This window comes from Hyperolius riggenbachi, chromosome 7, assembly GCF_040937935.1.
Source record: "Hyperolius riggenbachi isolate aHypRig1 chromosome 7, aHypRig1.pri, whole genome shotgun sequence".
Taxonomy (NCBI): domain Eukaryota; kingdom Metazoa; phylum Chordata; class Amphibia; order Anura; family Hyperoliidae; genus Hyperolius; species Hyperolius riggenbachi.
The window spans coordinates 9,081,096-9,102,260 of record NC_090652.1 but is presented as its reverse complement, the minus strand read 5'-3'; positions in this window follow the sequence as shown (position 1 = coordinate 9,102,260).

Genomic DNA, 21,165 nt, shown 5'->3' with positions numbered 1-21,165 from the left:
TGGCAGCCAGCGCGGTTTGGGCAAGGGGAAGGGCAGCAAGGGAATCAGGAGGAGAGGGAGCAGCATTGTGGCAAGCCGCGGCCGCGGGCGCGCCACCATGCACAGTTCCGCAGCAGCAGCAGCAGCGTCAGTGGCTAACATTCCTCCCATAGCCACTGGCCGTGGACGCCTTGGGCGCCGCCCAGCAGGAGCATCTGCAACTCACGCTGCAGAGACACAGCAGCAGCAGCGTGTAGCACCTGCTCCCATTTTCCTCCAGCCGGGTCGGAAACGTCCCATTGAGGAAAAGGATGCAGACACTGTGGTGCAACTCATGACGGAGGATGAGCAGCCCGCCATCAGCTCTGCATCCGAGGCCTCCACCCTCACCACCACCACCACCCCTGTTCGCAGCAGCCGCCCAGCAGGGTCTGGGGAGGAGGCCAGTTCACCGTCACTCGCCGACCTGTCATTCAGCAGTCTTTTGACCCCAGGCATCATGAGTAAATTGTCTGCTGTTGTTGGCGATCTTGAGGAGGAGATGCTGATGGGCACTTTGGGGGATGAGGGATTGGACAGCAAGACTGTGGCGACAGTCAAGCAGCCCATCCATGCATCAGGAGAGGAGTTTGGGGGGTCCTCATCCCAGCAGGACATGTTTCAGGAGGGGGAGGATGATGATGACCCGGTGACAGACAGAGACTGGGTGCCACCACCTCCAGGGGATGTCGTTCTCAGCAGCTCTGAGGAGGAGGAGGAGGATGCGCTTGTGGGCCTTGCAAGGAGGCGCATCATTGCAAGCATTGGCAGCGTCCCACACCCTGCTGGTGTCTCAGGCTCAGCAGCAGCAGCATCAGCCAGTACCACCACCAGCCGCACCCAAGCCCCCCCCCCCCCAACCACCACAGGGAGACAGGCAGCAGCGCTTCCATGCCGTAGGGGGATGTTTAAGTCACCAATCTGGCGATATTTCACCATGCCCACTGTGTACAGCAAGTACGCCACTTGCAACCACTGTCAGCGGAAGTTGAGCAGAGGTGCAGACCCCTTAAAGTTCTGCACCAGCTCGCTCATCAACCACCTTGCGGCTAAACATTTCCACCAGCATGAGGAGTTCCAGAGGCTGAAGGCATCTGGTGCTGGCAGTGGCACCACACCCATCACTGCACAGCCTTCAGCAGCAGCAGCAGCAACAGCAGCCACCCGCCCTCCTGCTCCTCCAGCAGCACCAGCAGGAGTGCGGAAACGCACTGCTCCTCCCCCCTCTGCAACTCCTGCCGCCGACACTGAGGCCTGTTCTGGCAGCCAGTCCTCAGTGGCCTCCTCTGCTGTGTCTGCTGATTCCCGTGTCAGCAAAAGGCCACGCCAGAGCCTTTTGAGCGAGTCCTTCCAGGGGGTGGTTAGGGCTCTGCCTCCCAGCAGCCGTCGCGTGCGGCAGCTGAACGGCTTGCTGGCACGGGCCATGTGCTCCCAACTCCTGCCGTACACGCTCGTGCAGGAGGGGAGCGACATTCGTGCGCTGCTTGCTTGCGCAGCCCCAGACTGGCAGCTCCCCAGCAGACACTTTTTCTCCCGCAAGGCCATTCCTGCACTGCACCGCTTTGTGATGGCCAATGTGGAGCGAGGGCTGGAGCACGCGGTTGGTGAAAGGGTCCACGTCACCATGGACTCCTGGAGCAGCCGCTTCGGGACAGGCCGCTACCTGTCCTTCACTGTCCACTGGGTCAGCTTGGTGGAAGGGGGTGAGGATGGGAGAGCAGCAGTGGGCACAGCAGCAGCAGCAACACAGTGGGTGGTGCCACCCCGCAGGCTCAGGGGAACTGCAGCAGGTTCCTCCGATCCTCTGCCATCCTCCGGCACACCTGGCCAAACCCCCCGCCTCAGCAGCAGCGTGAAGGCCCGCCACTGCCAAGCGCTGCTGCACTTGGTCAGCCTTGGGAAGACCAAGCTGACGGCAACCCATGTGTTGGCCAAACTCCAGGAGCAGGAGAGGATTTGGCTGACCCCCAGAGGCCTCAGAGTCGGAGAGGTGGTGGCCGACAATGGGGCCAATCTGGTTGCCGCAATACACAGGGGAAACCTGACCCACATCCCCTGTCTTGCCCACGTGCTGAACCTGGTGGTGCAGAAGTTCCTGCGCACCTACCAGGGGATGGGCGAACTGCTGGAAACGGCAAGGAATGTTGTGCGTCACTTCCGGCGCTCGGCTGCAGCCTGTGCGAGCCTGGAAGACGTGCAAAAGGAGCTGGATCTGCCACGCCATCGGCTGATCCTTGACGTTCCGACTCGCTGGAACTCCACCCTGGCGATGTTGGAGCGTCTGGTTGAACAGAGGCACGCTGTCAAACAGTACCTTGCCCTGGCCACTGTTTCCGCAGCTCTGAGAAGGGACAAGACCAGCAACTTCCCGTCCATCGTCCCCGATGATGACTGGAGGCACATGCAGCAGGTGTGCTTAGTGCTGGCTCCCTTCCTGCAGGCCACAAACATGGTGAGCAGGGACCATGCTATGGTCTGCGAGTGGGTGCCCCTGGTTTCTCTGCTGAACAGGGCCCTCGATGCTTTGCTGGAACAGGGAGCGGCAGCCTTGGACCAGCAGGAGCGGCAACCAGCTGCGCAGTCCACCTCTGAGGGGGAGGAGGAGGAGGACTTGGTGGAGGTCCCTGACCTGGCTGCTGATGAGGGGGATCAGCACAGCGCAGCTGAGTTGGTGCGGGGGTGGAGAGAGGATGAGGCAGCAGAGGAGGAGGATGAGGACAGCACTGACGTCGATGTGCCAGCAGACGTGGCCCGCCTCTTCCCAATGGCAGCGCACATGCTGACGTGCCTGCGCAGGGACCCCAGGGTGATCCAGATGAAGCAGAGGGAGGACATCTGGATCAGCATGATGTTGGACCCACGCCTCAAGGGGAAGTTGAGCCAGTTCCTGCCGCCTGCAGGAGGAGACCCAGCGCAACAAATAAGGAGCTTGCAGCAGGCCCTTGTTGAGCGCTTGGAGGAAGCCTTCCCCCAGCCTTCCACCCCCACTGTCCAGCAGCCAGCACAGAGGCAGCAGCAGGTGCCTGCATCCAGCAGCAGCAAGCGCCCCACAGACCTGCTGTCTCTCAGCCACGAGCTCTACAGGACTGTAGAGGCTCCGGCAGCAGTGACTAGAGAGGAGATGCATGCAGCAGCATCCTCCTCCGGTCACAGCCAGCGCCTGACCCGCATGGTGGCTGACTACATGGGGTCGTACAGCGGGCTTGACAGCGATGCCCCTGTTGATCCCATGGAGTATTGGGTCAAGCGCATGGAGATCTGGAGCGAGCTGGCGCAGTACGCCCTGGAAGTGCTGTCCTGCCCCCCTTCCAGCGTGCTGTCCGAGCGCTGCTTCAGTGCAGCTGGTGGCGTGGTCACCGAGAAACGCTCACGTCTGTCTCACAAGTCTGTGGACAGACTGACGTTTCTCAAGATGAACCAGGCGTGGGTGGAAGGCGAGTTCCTGGCCCCTGTTGTCGGCGAGAGGGGGACATGAACTGGCTGCCGGAACCATCGTTAATGTGCCTTACCACCCTTTACCACCTCCTGGCTCCTGCTCACTAAGCCAGCCTGGTTCACTTTGACTATTACGTCGCCTGCAGCCACACATTTTACACCTACAGTGGGCTGCTGTGTACTGCCCTTCTGCTGTCTGTCTGTGTTTCCCACTGCCAGGGTACACAGATGATTTACCTTCTGCTGCCACTCTGCCACCAGCTATTACGTCAAACAATAGCTATATTGGTTGCAAAACCAAAAACCAAAAAACCATAAAAAAAAAAAAAAGGTTTAATTTTTCTGAGGTGCCCGGGTTGAAAACTGTGTTGTCCCAGTTGTGTATTGGACACAATGTGGGCTGCACGACCGCTGTCTGGGACCTCCTGTTGTGTTTATTTACAGCCCTGGTATCACCGCTAGGTACCAGGGCTATTATGTCACGCTGCCTACCTGCTGCCACACTCACACTGCTCCTCCATACCTCCTCCTGCTGCTGCTGCTGCTGTCTGTCTGTGTTTCCCACTGCCAGGGTACACAGATGATTTACCTTCTGCTGCCACTCTGCCACCAGCTATTACGTCAAACAATAGCTGCTCGCCTACTCCTCCATTCCTCCTCCTGCTGCTGCTGTCTGTCTGTGTTTCCCACTGCCAGGGTACACAGATGATTTACCTTCTGCTGCCACTCTGCCACCAGCTATTACGTCAAACAATAGCTATATTGGTTGCAAAACCAAAAAACCATAAAAAAAAAAAAAGGTTTAATTTTTCTGAGGTGCCCGGGTTGAAAACTGTGTTGTCCCAGTTGTGTATTGGACACAATGTGGGCTGCACGACCGCTGTCTGGGACCTCCTGTTGTGTTTATTTACAGCCCTGGTATCACCGCTAGGTACCAGGGCTATTATGTCACGCTGCCTACCTGCTGCCACACTCACACTGCTCCTCCATACCTCCTCCTGCTGCTGCTGCTGCTGTCTGTCTGTGTTTCCCACTGCCAGGGTACACAGATGATTTACCTTCTGCTGCCACTCTGCCACCAGCTATTACGTCAAACAATAGCTGCTCGCCTACTCCTCCATTCCTCCTCCTGCTGCTGCTGTCTGTCTGTGTTTCCCACTGCCAGGGTACACAGATGATTTACCTTCTGCTGCCACTCTGCCACCAGCTATTACGTCAAACAATAGCTATATTGGTTGCAAAACCAAAAACCAAAAAACCATAAAAAAAAAAAAAAGGTTTAATTTTTCTGAGGTGCCCGGGTTGAAAACTGTGTTGTCCCAGTTGTGTATTGGACACAATGTGGGCTGCACGACCGCTGTCTGGGACCTCCTGTTGTGTTTATTTACAGCCCTGGTATCACCGCTAGGTACCAGGGCTATTATGTCACGCTGCCTACCTGCTGCCACACTCACACTGCTCCTCCATACCTCCTCCTGCTGCTGCTGCTGCTGTCTGTCTGTGTTTCCCACTGCCAGGGTACACAGATGATTTACCTTCTGCTGCCACTCTGCCACCAGCTATTACGTCAAACAATAGCTGCTCGCCTACTCCTCCATTCCTCCTCCTGCTGCTGCTGTCTGTCTGTGTTTCCCACTGCCAGGGTACACAGATGATTTACCTTCTGCTGCCACTCTGCCACCAGCTATTACGTCAAACAATAGCTATATTGGTTGCAAAACCAAAAACCAAAAAACCATAAAAAAAAAAAAAAGGTTTAATTTTTCTGAGGTGCCCGGGTTGAAAACTGTGTTGTCCCAGTTGTGTATTGGACACAATGTGGGCTGCACGACCGCTGTCTGGGACCTCCTGTTGTGTTTATTTACAGCCCTGGTATCACCGCTAGGTACCAGGGCTATTATGTCACGGCGAGCTGCCTGCCTCATTGACTGCCTGCTGCCACACACTCATCCTCCTCCTCCTGCTGCTGAATTTACCTCCTGCTGTCTTTGTGTTTCCACTGCCAGGGAGCACATACAATGGCGCTTCCAACATGCGTGCGCCCACCAGCTATTTGTTACGCTCAAAAATAGATGCATTTCTTTAAAAAAAAATTGAAAAGAGAAATACGTGAAGAAGAATAAGACTATATTGAAAAGGAAGAAGAAGAAGAAGAAGAAGAAGAAGAAGAAGAAGAAGAAGAAGAAGAAGAAGAAGAAGAAGAAGAAGAAGAAGAAGAAGAAGAAGAAGACGATATAGAAGAAGACGATATAGAAGAAGACGATATAGAAGAAGACGATATAGAAGAAGAAGAAGAAAGATAAAGAAGAAGAAGAACAAGTATATACAGTAACACTACTGAACAAAATTAAGGACACAACTTCTCTTTCCACATTTTTTTTTAAAGGAACATCCCCACATAATCACTTGCTGTTGTTACTTGGAAAAAAAGAGGTTTCTTGCATCATTCACCCTCAAAACAAGTGTTGGAAGCTATTTAAGGCCAATTCGAATAGTCAGCTCGAATAGTTAGCTCGAATACCGACTCGAATAGTGAGCTCGAAGTCCGAGGTCGAATCGAATAGTAAAAATTATTCGACTCGAATATTCGAATGACCTCGAATAATTTACTATTCGAATTCGACCAAACTCGAATTTTAAAAAGGGGTATTTGAGCACCACTGACATATAGTAGAATGCAGTAAAGAGGCCCTGTAGTGACATATAGCAGAATGCAGTAAAGAGGCCCTGTAGTGACATATAGTAGAATGCAGTAAAGAGGCCCTGTAGTGACATATAGCAGAATGCAGTAAAGATGCCCTGTAGTGACATATAGTAGAATGCAGTAAAGAGGCCCTGTAGTGACATATAGCAGAATGTAGTAAAGAGGCCCTGTAGTGACATATAGTAGAATGTAGTAAAGAGGCCCTGTAGTGACATATAGTAGAATGCAGTAAAGAGGCCCTGTAGTGACATATAGCAGAATGCAGTAAAGAGGCCCTGTAGTGACATATAGCAGAATGCAGTAAAGAGGCCCTGTAGTGACATATAGCAGAATGCAGTAAAGATGCCCTGTAGTGACATATAGTAGAATGCAGTAAAGAGGCCCTGTAGTGACATATAGCAGAATGCAGTGAAGAGGCCCTGTAGTGACATATAGCAGAATGCAGTAAAGAGGCCCTGTAGTGACATATAGCAGAATGCAGTAAAGAGGCTCTGTAGTGACATATAGTAGAATGCAGTAAAGAGGCCCTGTAGTGACATATAGCAGAATGCAGTAAAGAGGCCCTGTAGTGACATATAGCAGAATGCAGTAAAGAGGCCATGTAGTGACATGTAGCAGAATGCAGTAAAGAGGCTCTGTAGTGACATATAGCAGAATGCAGTAAATAGGCCCTGTAGTGACATATAGCAGAATGCAGTAAAGAGGACCTGTAGTGACCTATAGCAGAATGCAGTAAAGAGACCCTGTAGTGACATATAGCAGAATGCAGTAATGAGGCCCTGTAGTGACATATAGCAGAATGGAGTAAAGAGGCCCTGTAGTGACATATAGCAGAATGCAGTAAAGAGGCCCTGTAGTGACATATAGTAGAATGCAGTAAAGAGGCTCTGTAGTGACATATAGCAGAATGCAGTAAAGAGGCCCTGTAGTGACATATAGCAGAATGCAGTAAAGAGGCCCTGTAGTGACATATAGCAGAATGCAGTAAAGAGGCCCTGTAGTGACATATAGTAGAATGCAGTAAAGAGGCCCTGTAGTGACATATAGTAGAATGCAGTAAAGAGGCCCTGTAGTGACATATAGCAGAATGCAGTAAAGAGGCCATGTAGTGACATGTAGCAGAATGCAGTAAAGAGGCTCTGTAGTGACATATAGCAGAATGCAGTAAATAGGCCCTGTAGTGACATATAGCAGAATGCAGTAAAGAGGACCTGTAGTGACCTATAGCAGAATGCAGTAAAGAGACCCTGTAGTGACATATAGCAGAATGCAGTAATGAGGCCCTGTAGTGACATATAGCAGAATGGAGTAAAGAGGCCCTGTAATGACATATAGCAGAATGCAGTAAAGAGGCCCTGTAGTGACATATAGTAGAATGCAGTAAAGAGGCCCTGTAGTGACATATAGCAGAATGCAGTAAAGAGGCCCTGTAGTGACATATAGCAGAATGCAGTAAAGAGGCCCTGTAGTGACATATAGCAGAATGCAGTAAAGAGGCCCTGTAGTGACATATAGCAGAATGCAGTAAAGAGGCCCTGTAGTGACATATAGTAGAATGCAGTAAAGAGGCCCTGTAGTGACATATAGCAGAATGCAGTAAAGAGGCCCTGTAGTGACATATAGCAGAATGCAGTGAAGAGGCCCTGTAGTGACATATAGCAGAATGCAGTAAAGAGGCCCTGTAGTGACATATAGCAGAATGCAGTAAAGATGCCCTGAAGAAGAAGAAGAAGAAGAAGAAGAAGAAGAAGAAGAAGAAGAAGAAGAAGAAGAAGAAGAAGAAGAAGAAGAAGAAGAAGAAGAAGAAGAAGAAGAAGAAGAAGAAGAAGAAGACGATATAGAAGAAGACGATATAGAAGAAGACGATATAGAAGAAGACGATATAGAAGAAGAAGAAGAAAGATAAAGAAGAAGAAGAACAAGTATATACAGTAACACTACTGAACAAAATTAAGGACACAACTTCTCTTTCCACATTTTTTTTTAAAGGAACATCCCCACATAATCACTTGCTGTTGTTACTTGGAAAAAAAGAGGTTTCTTGCATCATTCACCCTCAAAACAAGTGTTGGAAGCTATTTAAGGCCAATTCGAATAGTCAGCTCGAATAGTTAGCTCGAATACCGACTCGAATAGTGAGCTCGAAGTCCGAGGTCGAATCGAATAGTAAAAATTATTCGACTCGAATATTCGAATGACCTCGAATAATTTACTATTCGAATTCGACCAAACTCGAATTTTAAAAAGGGGTATTTGAGCACCACTGACATATAGTAGAATGCAGTAAAGAGGCCCTGTAGTGACATATAGCAGAATGCAGTAAAGAGGCCCTGTAGTGACATATAGTAGAATGCAGTAAAGAGGCCCTGTAGTGACATATAGCAGAATGCAGTAAAGATGCCCTGTAGTGACATATAGTAGAATGCAGTAAAGAGGCCCTGTAGTGACATATAGCAGAATGTAGTAAAGAGGCCCTGTAGTGACATATAGTAGAATGTAGTAAAGAGGCCCTGTAGTGACATATAGTAGAATGTAGTAAAGAGGCCCTGTAGTGACATATAGCAGAATGCAGTAAAGAGGCCCTGTAGTGACATATAGTAGAATGTAGTAAAGAGGCCCTGTAGTGACCTATAGTGGAATGCAGTAAAGAGGCCCTGTAGTGACATATAGCAGAATGCAGTAAAGAGGCCCTGTAGTGACATATAGCAGAATGCAGTAAAGAGGTCCTGTAGTGACATATAGCAGAATGCAGTAAAGAGGCCCTGTAGTGGCATATAGCAGAATGCAGTAAAGAGGCCCTGTAGTGACATATAGCAGAATGCAGTAAAGAGGCCCTGTAGTGACATATAGCAGAATGCAGTAAAGAGGCCCTGTAGTGACATATAGTAGAATGCAGTAAAGAGGCCCTGTAGTGACATATAGCAGAATGCAGTAAAGAGGCCCTGTAGTGACATATAGCAGAATGCAGTAAAGAGGCCCTGTAGTGACATATAGCAGAATGCAGTAAAGAGGCCCTGTAGTGACATATAGCAGAATGCAGTAAAGAGGCCCTGTAGTGACATATAGCAGAATGCAGTAAAGAGGCCCTGTAGTGACATATAGCAGAATGCAGTAAAGAGGCCCTGTAGTGACATATAGCAGAATGCAGTAAAGAGGCCCTGTAGTGACATATAGCAGAATGCAGTGAAGAGGCCCTGTAGTGACATATAGCAGAATGCAGTAAAGAGGCCCTGTAGTGACATATAGCAGAATGCAGTAAAGAGGCCCTGTAGTGACATATAGCAGAATGCAGTAAAGAGGCCCTGTAGTGACATATAGCAGAATGCAGTAAAGAGGCCCTGTAGTGACATATAGCAGAATGCAGTAAAGAGGCCCTGTAGTGACATATAGCAGAATGCAGTAAAGAGGCCCTGTAGTGACATATAGCAGAATGCAGTAAAGAGGCCCTGTAGTGACATATAGCAGAATGCAGTGAAGAGGCCCTGTAGTGACATATAGCAGAATGCAGTAAAGAGGCCCTGTAGTGACATATAGCAGAATGCAGTAAAGATGCCCTGTAGTGACATATAGTAGAATGCAGTAAAGAGGCCCTGTAGTGACATATAGCAGAATGCAGTAAAGAGGCCCTGTAGTGACATATAGCAGAATGCAGTAAAGAGGCCCTGTAGTGACATATAGCAGAATGCAGTAAAGAGGCCCTGTAGTGACATATAGCAGAATGCAGTAAAGAGGCCCTGTAGTGACATATAGCAGAATGCAGTAAAGAGGCCCTGTAGTGACATATAGCAGAATGCAGTAAAGAGGCCCTGTAGTGACATATAGCAGAATGCAGTAAAGAGGCCCTGTAGTGACATATAGCAGAATGCAGTGAAGAGGCCCTGTAGTGACATATAGCAGAATGCAGTAAAGAGGCCCTGTAGTGACATATAGCAGAATGCAGTAAAGATGCCCTGTAGTGACATATAGTAGAATGCAGTAAAGAGGCCCTGTAGTGACATATAGCAGAATGCAGTGAAGAGGCCCTGTAGTGACATATAGCAGAATGCAGTAAAGAGGCCCTGTAGTGACATATAGCAGAATGCAGTAAAGAGGCTCTGTAGTGACATATAGTAGAATGCAGTAAAGAGGCCCTGTAGTGACATATAGCAGAATGCAGTAAAGAGGCCCTGTAGTGACATATAGCAGAATGCAGTAAAGAGGCCATGTAGTGACATGTAGCAGAATGCAGTAAAGAGGCTCTGTAGTGACATATAGCAGAATGCAGTAAATAGGCCCTGTAGTGACATATAGCAGAATGCAGTAAAGAGGACCTGTAGTGACCTATAGCAGAATGCAGTAAAGAGACCCTGTAGTGACATATAGCAGAATGCAGTAATGAGGCCCTGTAGTGACATATAGCAGAATGGAGTAAAGAGGCCCTGTAGTGACATATAGCAGAATGCAGTAAAGAGGCCCTGTAGTGACATATAGTAGAATGCAGTAAAGAGGCTCTGTAGTGACATATAGCAGAATGCAGTAAAGAGGCCCTGTAGTGACATATAGCAGAATGCAGTAAAGAGGCCCTGTAGTGACATATAGCAGAATGCAGTAAAGAGGCCCTGTAGTGACATATAGTAGAATGCAGTAAAGAGGCCCTGTAGTGACATATAGTAGAATGCAGTAAAGAGGCCCTGTAGTGACATATAGCAGAATGCAGTAAAGAGGCCATGTAGTGACATGTAGCAGAATGCAGTAAAGAGGCTCTGTAGTGACATATAGCAGAATGCAGTAAATAGGCCCTGTAGTGACATATAGCAGAATGCAGTAAAGAGGACCTGTAGTGACCTATAGCAGAATGCAGTAAAGAGACCCTGTAGTGACATATAGCAGAATGCAGTAATGAGGCCCTGTAGTGACATATAGCAGAATGGAGTAAAGAGGCCCTGTAATGACATATAGCAGAATGCAGTAAAGAGGCCCTGTAGTGACATATAGTAGAATGCAGTAAAGAGGCCCTGTAGTGACATATAGCAGAATGCAGTAAAGAGGCCCTGTAGTGACATATAGCAGAATGCAGTAAAGAGGCCCTGTAGTGACATATAGCAGAATGCAGTAAAGAGGCCCTGTAGTGACATATAGCAGAATGCAGTAAAGAGGCCCTGTAGTGACATATAGTAGAATGCAGTAAAGAGGCCCTGTAGTGACATATAGCAGAATGCAGTAAAGAGGCCCTGTAGTGACATATAGCAGAATGCAGTGAAGAGGCCCTGTAGTGACATATAGCAGAATGCAGTAAAGAGGCCCTGTAGTGACATATAGCAGAATGCAGTAAAGATGCCCTGAAGAAGAAGAAGAAGAAGAAGAAGAAGAAGAAGAAGAAGAAGAAGAAGAAGAAGAAGAAGAAGAAGAAGAAGAAGAAGAAGAAGAAGAAGAAGAAGAAGACGATATAGAAGAAGACGATATAGAAGAAGACGATATAGAAGAAGACGATATAGAAGAAGAAGAAGAAAGATAAAGAAGAAGAAGAACAAGTATATACAGTAACACTACTGAACAAAATTAAGGACACAACTTCTCTTTCCACATTTTTTTTTAAAGGAACATCCCCACATAATCACTTGCTGTTGTTACTTGGAAAAAAAGAGGTTTCTTGCATCATTCACCCTCAAAACAAGTGTTGGAAGCTATTTAAGGCCAATTCGAATAGTCAGCTCGAATAGTTAGCTCGAATACCGACTCGAATAGTGAGCTCGAAGTCCGAGGTCGAATCGAATAGTAAAAATTATTCGACTCGAATATTCGAATGACCTCGAATAATTTACTATTCGAATTCGACCAAACTCGAATTTTAAAAAGGGGTATTTGAGCACCACTGACATATAGTAGAATGCAGTAAAGAGGCCCTGTAGTGACATATAGCAGAATGCAGTAAAGAGGCCCTGTAGTGACATATAGTAGAATGCAGTAAAGAGGCCCTGTAGTGACATATAGCAGAATGCAGTAAAGATGCCCTGTAGTGACATATAGTAGAATGCAGTAAAGAGGCCCTGTAGTGACATATAGCAGAATGTAGTAAAGAGGCCCTGTAGTGACATATAGTAGAATGTAGTAAAGAGGCCCTGTAGTGACATATAGTAGAATGTAGTAAAGAGGCCCTGTAGTGACATATAGCAGAATGCAGTAAAGAGGCCCTGTAGTGACATATAGTAGAATGTAGTAAAGAGGCCCTGTAGTGACCTATAGTGGAATGCAGTAAAGAGGCCCTGTAGTGACATATAGCAGAATGCAGTAAAGAGGCCCTGTAGTGACATATAGCAGAATGCAGTAAAGAGGTCCTGTAGTGACATATAGCAGAATGCAGTAAAGAGGCCCTGTAGTGGCATATAGCAGAATGCAGTAAAGAGGCCCTGTAGTGACATATAGCAGAATGCAGTAAAGAGGCCCTGTAGTGACATATAGCAGAATGCAGTAAAGAGGCCCTGTAGTGACATATAGTAGAATGCAGTAAAGAGGCCCTGTAGTGACATATAGCAGAATGCAGTAAAGAGGCCCTGTAGTGACATATAGCAGAATGCAGTAAAGAGGCCCTGTAGTGACATATAGCAGAATGCAGTAAAGAGGCCCTGTAGTGACATATAGCAGAATGCAGTAAAGAGGCCCTGTAGTGACATATAGCAGAATGCAGTAAAGAGGCCCTGTAGTGACATATAGCAGAATGCAGTAAAGAGGCCCTGTAGTGACATATAGCAGAATGCAGTAAAGAGGCCCTGTAGTGACATATAGCAGAATGCAGTGAAGAGGCCCTGTAGTGACATATAGCAGAATGCAGTAAAGAGGCCCTGTAGTGACATATAGCAGAATGCAGTAAAGATGCCCTGTAGTGACATATAGTAGAATGCAGTAAAGAGGCCCTGTAGTGACATATAGCAGAATGCAGTAAAGAGGCCCTGTAGTGACATATAGCAGAATGCAGTAAAGAGGCCCTGTAGTGACATATAGCAGAATGCAGTAAAGAGGCCCTGTAGTGACATATAGCAGAATGCAGTAAAGAGGCCCTGTAGTGACATATAGCAGAATGCAGTAAAGAGGCCCTGTAGTGACATATAGCAGAATGCAGTAAAGAGGCCCTGTAGTGACATATAGCAGAATGCAGTAAAGAGGCCCTGTAGTGACATATAGCAGAATGCAGTGAAGAGGCCCTGTAGTGACATATAGCAGAATGCAGTAAAGAGGCCCTGTAGTGACATATAGCAGAATGCAGTAAAGATGCCCTGTAGTGACATATAGTAGAATGCAGTAAAGAGGCCCTGTAGTGACATATAGCAGAATGCAGTGAAGAGGCCCTGTAGTGACATATAGCAGAATGCAGTAAAGAGGCCCTGTAGTGACATATAGCAGAATGCAGTAAAGAGGCTCTGTAGTGACATATAGTAGAATGCAGTAAAGAGGCCCTGTAGTGACATATAGCAGAATGCAGTAAAGAGGCCCTGTAGTGACATATAGCAGAATGCAGTAAAGAGGCCCTGTAGTGACATATAGCAGAATGCAGTAAAGAGGCCCTGTAGTGACATATAGTAGAATGCAGTAAAGAGGCTCTGTAGTGACATATAGCAGAATGCAGTAAAGAGGCCCTGTAGTGACATATAGCAGAATGCAGTAAAGAGGCCCTGTAGTGACATATAGCAGAATGCAGTAAAGAGGCCCTGTAGTGACATATAGTAGAATGCAGTAAAGAGGCCCTGTAGTGACATATAGTAGAATGCAGTAAAGAGGCCCTGTAGTGACATATAGCAGAATGCAGTAAAGAGGCCATGTAGTGACATGTAGCAGAATGCAGTAAAGAGGCTCTGTAGTGACATATAGCAGAATGCAGTAAATAGGCCCTGTAGTGACATATAGCAGAATGCAGTAAAGAGGACCTGTAGTGACCTATAGCAGAATGCAGTAAAGAGACCCTGTAGTGACATATAGCAGAATGCAGTAATGAGGCCCTGTAGTGACATATAGCAGAATGGAGTAAAGAGGCCCTGTAATGACATATAGCAGAATGCAGTAAAGAGGCCCTGTAGTGACATATAGTAGAATGCAGTAAAGAGGCCCTGTAGTGACATATAGCAGAATGCAGTAAAGAGGCCCTGTAGTGACATATAGCAGAATGCAGTAAAGAGGCCCTGTAGTGACATATAGCAGAATGCAGTAAAGAGGCCCTGTAGTGACATATAGCAGAATGCAGTAAAGAGGCCCTGTAGTGACATATAGTAGAATGCAGTAAAGAGGCCCTGTAGTGACATATAGCAGAATGCAGTAAAGAGGCCCTGTAGTGACATATAGCAGAATGCAGTGAAGAGGCCCTGTAGTGACATATAGCAGAATGCAGTAAAGAGGCCCTGTAGTGACATATAGCAGAATGCAGTAAAGATGCCCTGTAGTAACATATAGTAGAATGCAGTAAAGAGGCCCTGTAGTGACATATAGCAGAATGCAGTAAAGAGGCCCTGTAGTGACATATAGCAGAATGCAGTAAAGAGGCCCTGTAGTGACATATAGCAGAATGCAGTAAAGAGGCCCTGTAGTGACATATAGCAGAATGCAGTAAAGAGGCCCTGTAGTGACATATAGTAGAATGCAGTAAAGAGGCCCTGTAGTGACATATAGTAGAATGCAGTAAAGAGGCCCTGTAGTGACATATAGCAGAATGCAGTGAAGAGGCCCTGTAGTGACATATAGCAGAATGCAGTAAAGAGGCCCTGTAGTGACATATAGCAGAATGCAGTAAAGAGGCCCTGTAGTGACATATAGTAGAATGCAGTAAAGAGGCCCTGTAGTGACATATAGCAGAATGCAGTAAAGATGCCCTGTAGTGACATATAGTAGAATGCAGTAAAGAGGCCCTGTAGTGACATATAGCAGAATGCAGTAAAGAGGCCCTGTAGTGACATATAGCAGAATGCAGTAAAGAGGCCCTGTAGTGACATATAGCAGAATGCAGTAAAGAGGCCCTGTAGTGACATATAGCAGAATGCAGTAAAGAGGCCCTGTAGTGACATATAGTAGAATGCAGTAAAGAGGCCCTGTAGTGACATATAGCAGAATGCAGTAAAGAGGCCCTGTAGTGACATATAGCAGAATGCAGTAAAGAGGCCCTGTAGTGACATATAGCAGAATGCAGTGAAGAGGCCCTGTAGTGACATATAGCAGAATGCAGTAAAGAGGCCCTGTAGTGACATATAGCAGAATGCAGTAAAGATGCCCTGTAGTGACATATAGTAGAATGCAGTGAAGAGGCCCTGTAGTGACATATAGCAGAATGCAGTGAAGAGGCCCTGTAGTGACATATAGCAGAATGCAGTAAAGAGGCCCTGTAGTGACATATAGCAGAATGCAGTAAAGAGGCTCTGTAGTGACATATAGTAGAATGCAGTAAAGAGGCCCTGTAGTGACATATAGCAGAATGCAGTAAAGAGGCCCTGTAGTGACATATAGCAGAATGCAGTAAAGAGGCCCTGTAGTGACATATAGCAGAATGCAGTAAAGAGGCCCTGTAGTGACATATAGTAGAATGCAGTAAAGAGGCTCTGTAGTGACATATAGCAGAATGCAGTAAAGAGGCCCTGTAGTGACATATAGCAGAATGCAGTAAAGAGGCCCTGTAGTGACATATAGCAGAATGCAGTAAAGAGGCCCTGTAGTGACATATAGTAGAATGCAGTAAAGAGGCCCTGTAGTGACATATAGTAGAATGCAGTAAAGAGGCCCTGTAGTGACATATAGCAGAATGCAGTAAAGAGGCCCTGTAGTGACATGTAGCAGAATGCAGTAAAGAGGCTTTGTAGTGACATATAGCAGAATGCAGTAAAGAGGACCTGTAGTGACCTATAGCAGAATGCAGTAAAGAGACCCTGTAGTGACATATAGCAGAATGCAGTAATGAGGCCCTGTAGTGACATATAGCAGAATGGAGTAAAGAGGCCCTGTAATGACATATAGCAGACTGCAGTAAAGAGGCCCTGTAGTGACATATAGTAGAATGCAGTAAAGAGGCCCTGTAGTGACATATAGCAGAATGCAGTGAAGAGGCACTCTGTAGTGACATATAGCAGAATGCAGTAAAGAGGCCCTGTAGTGCCATATAGCAGAATGCAGTAAAGAGGCCCTGTAGTGACATATAGCAGAATGCAGTAAAGAGGCCCTGTAGTGACATATAGTAGAATGCAGTAAAGAGGCCCTGTAGTGACATATAGCAGAATGCAGTAAAGAGGCCCTGCAGTGACATATAGCAGAATGCAGTAAAGAGGCCCTGTAGTGACATATAGTAGAATGCAGTAAAGAGGCCCTGTAGTGACATATAGTAGAATGCAGTAAAGAGGCCCTGTAGTGACATATAGTAGAATGCAGTAAAGAGGCCCTGTAGTGACATATAGCAGAATGCAGTGAAGAGGCACTCTGTAGTGACATATAGCAGAATGCAGTAAAGAGGCCCTGTAGTGACATATAGTAGAATGCAGTAATGGGGCCCTGTAGTGACATATAGTAGAATGCAGTAAAGAGGCCCTGTAGTGACATATAGTAGAATGCAGTAAAGAGGACCTGTAGTGATATATAGTAGAATGCAGTAATGGGGCCCTGTAGTGACATATAGTAGAATGCAGTAAAGAGGCCCTGTAGTGACGTATAGTAGAATGCAGTAAAGAGGCCATGTAGTGACATATAGCAGAATGCAGTAAAGAGGCCCTGTAGTGACATATAGCAGAATGCAGTAAAGAGGCCCTGTAGTGACATATAGCAGAATGCAGTAAAGAGGCCCTGTAGTGACATATAGCAGAATGCAGTAAAGAGGCCCTGTAGTGACGTATAGCAGAATGCAGTAAAGAGGCCCTGTAGTGACATATAGCAGAATGCAGTAAAGAGGCCCTGTAGTGACATATAGCATAATGCAGTAAAGAGACCTTGTAGTGACATATAGCAGAATGCAGTAAAGAGGCCCTGTAGTGACATATAGCAGAATGCAGTAAAGAGGCCCTGTAGTGACATATAGCAGAATGCAGTAAAGAGGCCCTGTAGTGACATATAGTAGAATGCAGTAAAGAGGCCCTGTAGTGACATATAGTAGAATGCAGTAAAGAGGCCCTGTAGTGACATATAGCAGAATGCAGTAAAGAGGCTCTGTAGTGACATATAGTAGAATGCAGTAAAGAGGCCCTGTAGTGACATATAGTAGAATGCAGTAAAGAGGCTCTGTAGTGACATATAGCGGAATGCAGTAAAGAGGCCCTGTAGTGACATATAGTAGAATGCAGTAAAGAGGCCCTGTAGTGACATATAGTAGAATGCAGTAAAGAGGCCCTGTAGTGACACATAGCAGAATGCAGTAAAGAGGACCTGTAGTGACATATAGTAGAATGCAGTAAAGAGGTCCTGTAGTGACATATAGTAGAATGCAGTAAAGAGGCCCTGTAGTGACATATAGTAGAATGCAGTAAAGAGGCCCTGTAGTGACATATAGCAGAATGCAGTAAAGAGGCCCTGTAGTGACATATAGCAGAATGCAGTAAAGAGGCCCTGTAGTGACATATAGTAGAATGCAGTAAAGAGGCCCTGTAGTGACATATAGTAGAATGCAGTAAAGAGGCCCTGTAGTGACATATAGCAGAATGCAGTAAAGAGGCCATGTAGTGACATGTAGCAGAATGCAGTAAAGAGGCTCTGTAGTGACATATAGCAGAATGCAGTAAATAGGCCCTGTAGTGACATATAGCAGAATGCAGTAAAGAGGACCTGTAGTGACCTATAGCAGAATGCAGTAAAGAGATCCTGTAGTGACATATAGCAGAATGCAGTAATGAGGCCCTGTAGTGACATATAGCAGAATGGAGTAAAGAGGCCCTGTAATGACATATAGCAGAATGCAGTAAAGAGGCCCTGTAGTGACATATAGTAGAATGCAGTAAAGAGGCCCTGTAGTGACATATAGCAGAATGCAGTAAAGAGGCCCTGTAGTGACATATAGCAGAATGCAGTAAAGAGGCCCTGTAGTGACATATAGCAGAATGCAGTAAAGAGGCCCTGTAGTGACATATAGCAGAATGCAGTAAAGAGGCCCTGTAGTGACATATAGTAGAATGCAGTAAAGAGGCCCTGTAGTGACATATAGCAGAATGCAGTAAAGAGGCCCTGTAGTGACATATAGCAGAATGCAGTGAAGAGGCCCTGTAGTGACATATAGCAGAATGCAGTAAAGAGGCCCTGTAGTGACATATAGCAGAATGCAGTAAAGATGCCCTGTAGTAACATATAGTAGAATGCAGTAAAGAGGCCCTGTAGTGACATATAGCAGAATGCAGTAAAGAGGCCCTGTAGTGACATATAGCAGAATGCAGTAAAGAGGCCCTGTAGTGACATATAGCAGAATGCAGTAAAGAGGCCCTGTAGTGACATATAGCAGAATGCAGTAAAGAGGCCCTGTAGTGACATATAGTAGAATGCAGTAAAGAGGCCCTGTAGTGACATATAGTAGAATGCAGTAAAGAGGCCCTGTAGTGACATATAGCAGAATGCAGTGAAGAGGCCCTGTAGTGACATATAGCAGAATGCAGTAAAGAGGCCCTGTAGTGACATATAGCAGAATGCAGTAAAGAGGCCCTGTAGTGACATATAGTAGAATGCAGTAAAGAGGCCCTGTAGTGACATATAGCAGAATGCAGTAAAGATGCCCTGTAGTGACATATAGTAGAATGCAGTAAAGAGGCCCTGTAGTGACATATAGCAGAATGCAGTAAAGAGGCCCTGTAGTGACATATAGCAGAATGCAGTAAAGAGGCCCTGTAGTGACATATAGCAGAATGCAGTAAAGAGGCCCTGTAGTGACATATAGCAGAATGCAGTAAAGAGGCCCTGTAGTGACATATAGTAGAATGCAGTAAAGAGGCCCTGTAGTGACATATAGCAGAATGCAGTAAAGAGGCCCTGTAGTGACATATAGCAGAATGCAGTAAAGAGGCCCTGTAGTGACATATAGCAGAATGCAGTGAAGAGGCCCTGTAGTGACATATAGCAGAATGCAGTAAAGAGGCCCTGTAGTGACATATAGCAGAATGCAGTAAAGATGCCCTGTAGTGACATATAGTAGAATGCAGTGAAGAGGCCCTGTAGTGACATATAGCAGAATGCAGTGAAGAGGCCCTGTAGTGACATATAGCAGAATGCAGTAAAGAGGCCCTGTAGTGACATATAGCAGAATGCAGTAAAGAGGCTCTGTAGTGACATATAGTAGAATGCAGTAAAGAGGCCCTGTAGTGACATATAGCAGAATGCAGTAAAGAGGCCCTGTAGTGACATATAGCAGAATGCAGTAAAGAGGCCCTGTAGTGACATATAGCAGAATGCAGTAAAGAGGCCCTGTAGTGACATATAGTAGAATGCAGTAAAGAGGCTCTGTAGTGACATATAGCAGAATGCAGTAAAGAGGCCCTGTAGTGACATATAGCAGAATGCAGTAAAGAGGCCCTGTAGTGACATATAGCAGAATGCAGTAAAGAGGCCCTGTAGTGACATATAGTAGAATGCAGTAAAGAGGCCCTGTAGTGACATATAGTAGAATGCAGTAAAGAGGCCCTGTAGTGACATATAGCAGAATGCAGTAAAGAGGCCCTGTAGTGACATGTAGCAGAATGCAGTAAAGAGGCTCTGTAGTGACATATAGCAGAATGCAGTAAAGAGGACCTGTAGTGACCTATAGCAGAATGCAGTAAAGAGACCCTGTAGTGACATATAGCAGAATGCAGTAATGAGGCCCTGTAGTGACATATAGCAGAATGGAGTAAAGAGGCCCTGTAATGACATATAGCAGACTGCAGTAAAGAGGCCCTGTAGTGACATATAGTAGAATGCAGTAAAGAGGCCCTGTAGTGACATATAGCAGAATGCAGTGAAGAGGCACTCTGTAGTGACATATAGCAGAATGCAGTAAAGAGGCCCTGTAGTGCCATATAGCAGAATGCAGTAAAGAGGCCCTGTAGTGACATATAGCAGAATGCAGTAAAGAGGCCCTGTAGTGACATATAGTAGAATGCAGTAAAGAGGCCCTGTAGTGACATATAGCAGAATGCAGTAAAGAGGCCCTGCAGTGACATATAGCAGAATGCAGTAAAGAGGCCCTGTAGTGACATATAGTAGAATGCAGTAAAGAGGCCCTGTAGTGACATATAGTAGAATGCAGTAAAGAGGCCCTGTAGTGACATATAGTAGAATGCAGTAAAGAGGCCCTGTAGTGACATATAGCAGAATGCAGTGAAGAGGCACTCTGTAGTGACATATAGCAGAATGCAGTAAAGAGGCCCTGTAGTGACATATAGTAGAATGCAGTAATGGGGCCCTGTAGTGACATATAGTAGAATGCAGTAAAGAGGCCCTGTAGTGACATATAGTAGAATGCAGTAAAGAGGACCTGTAGTGATATATAGTAGAATGCAGTAATGGGGCCCTGTAGTGACATATAGTAGAATGCAGTAAAGAGGCCCTGTAGTGACGTATAGTAGAATGCAGTAAAGAGGCCATGTAGTGACATATAGCAGAATGCAGTAAAGAGGCCCTGTAGTGACATATAGCAGAATGCAGTAAAGAGGCCCTGTAGTGACATATAGCAGAATGCAGTAAAGAGGCCCTGTAGTGACATATAGCAGAATGCAGTAAAGAGGCCCTGTAGTGACGTATAGCAGAATGCAGTAAAGAGGCCCTGTAGTGACATATAGCAGAATGCAGTAAAGAGGCCCTGTAGTGACATATAGCATAATGCAGTAAAGAGACCTTGTAGTGACATATAGCAGAATGCAGTAAAGAGGCCCTGTAGTGACATATAGCAGAATGCAGTAAAGAGGCCCTGTAGTGACATATAGCAGAATGCAGTAAAGAGGCCCTGTAGTGACATATAGTAGAATGCAGTAAAGAGGCCCTGTAGTGACATATAGTAGAATGCAGTAAAGAGGCCCTGTAGTGACATATAGCAGAATGCAGTAAAGAGGCTCTGTAGTGAC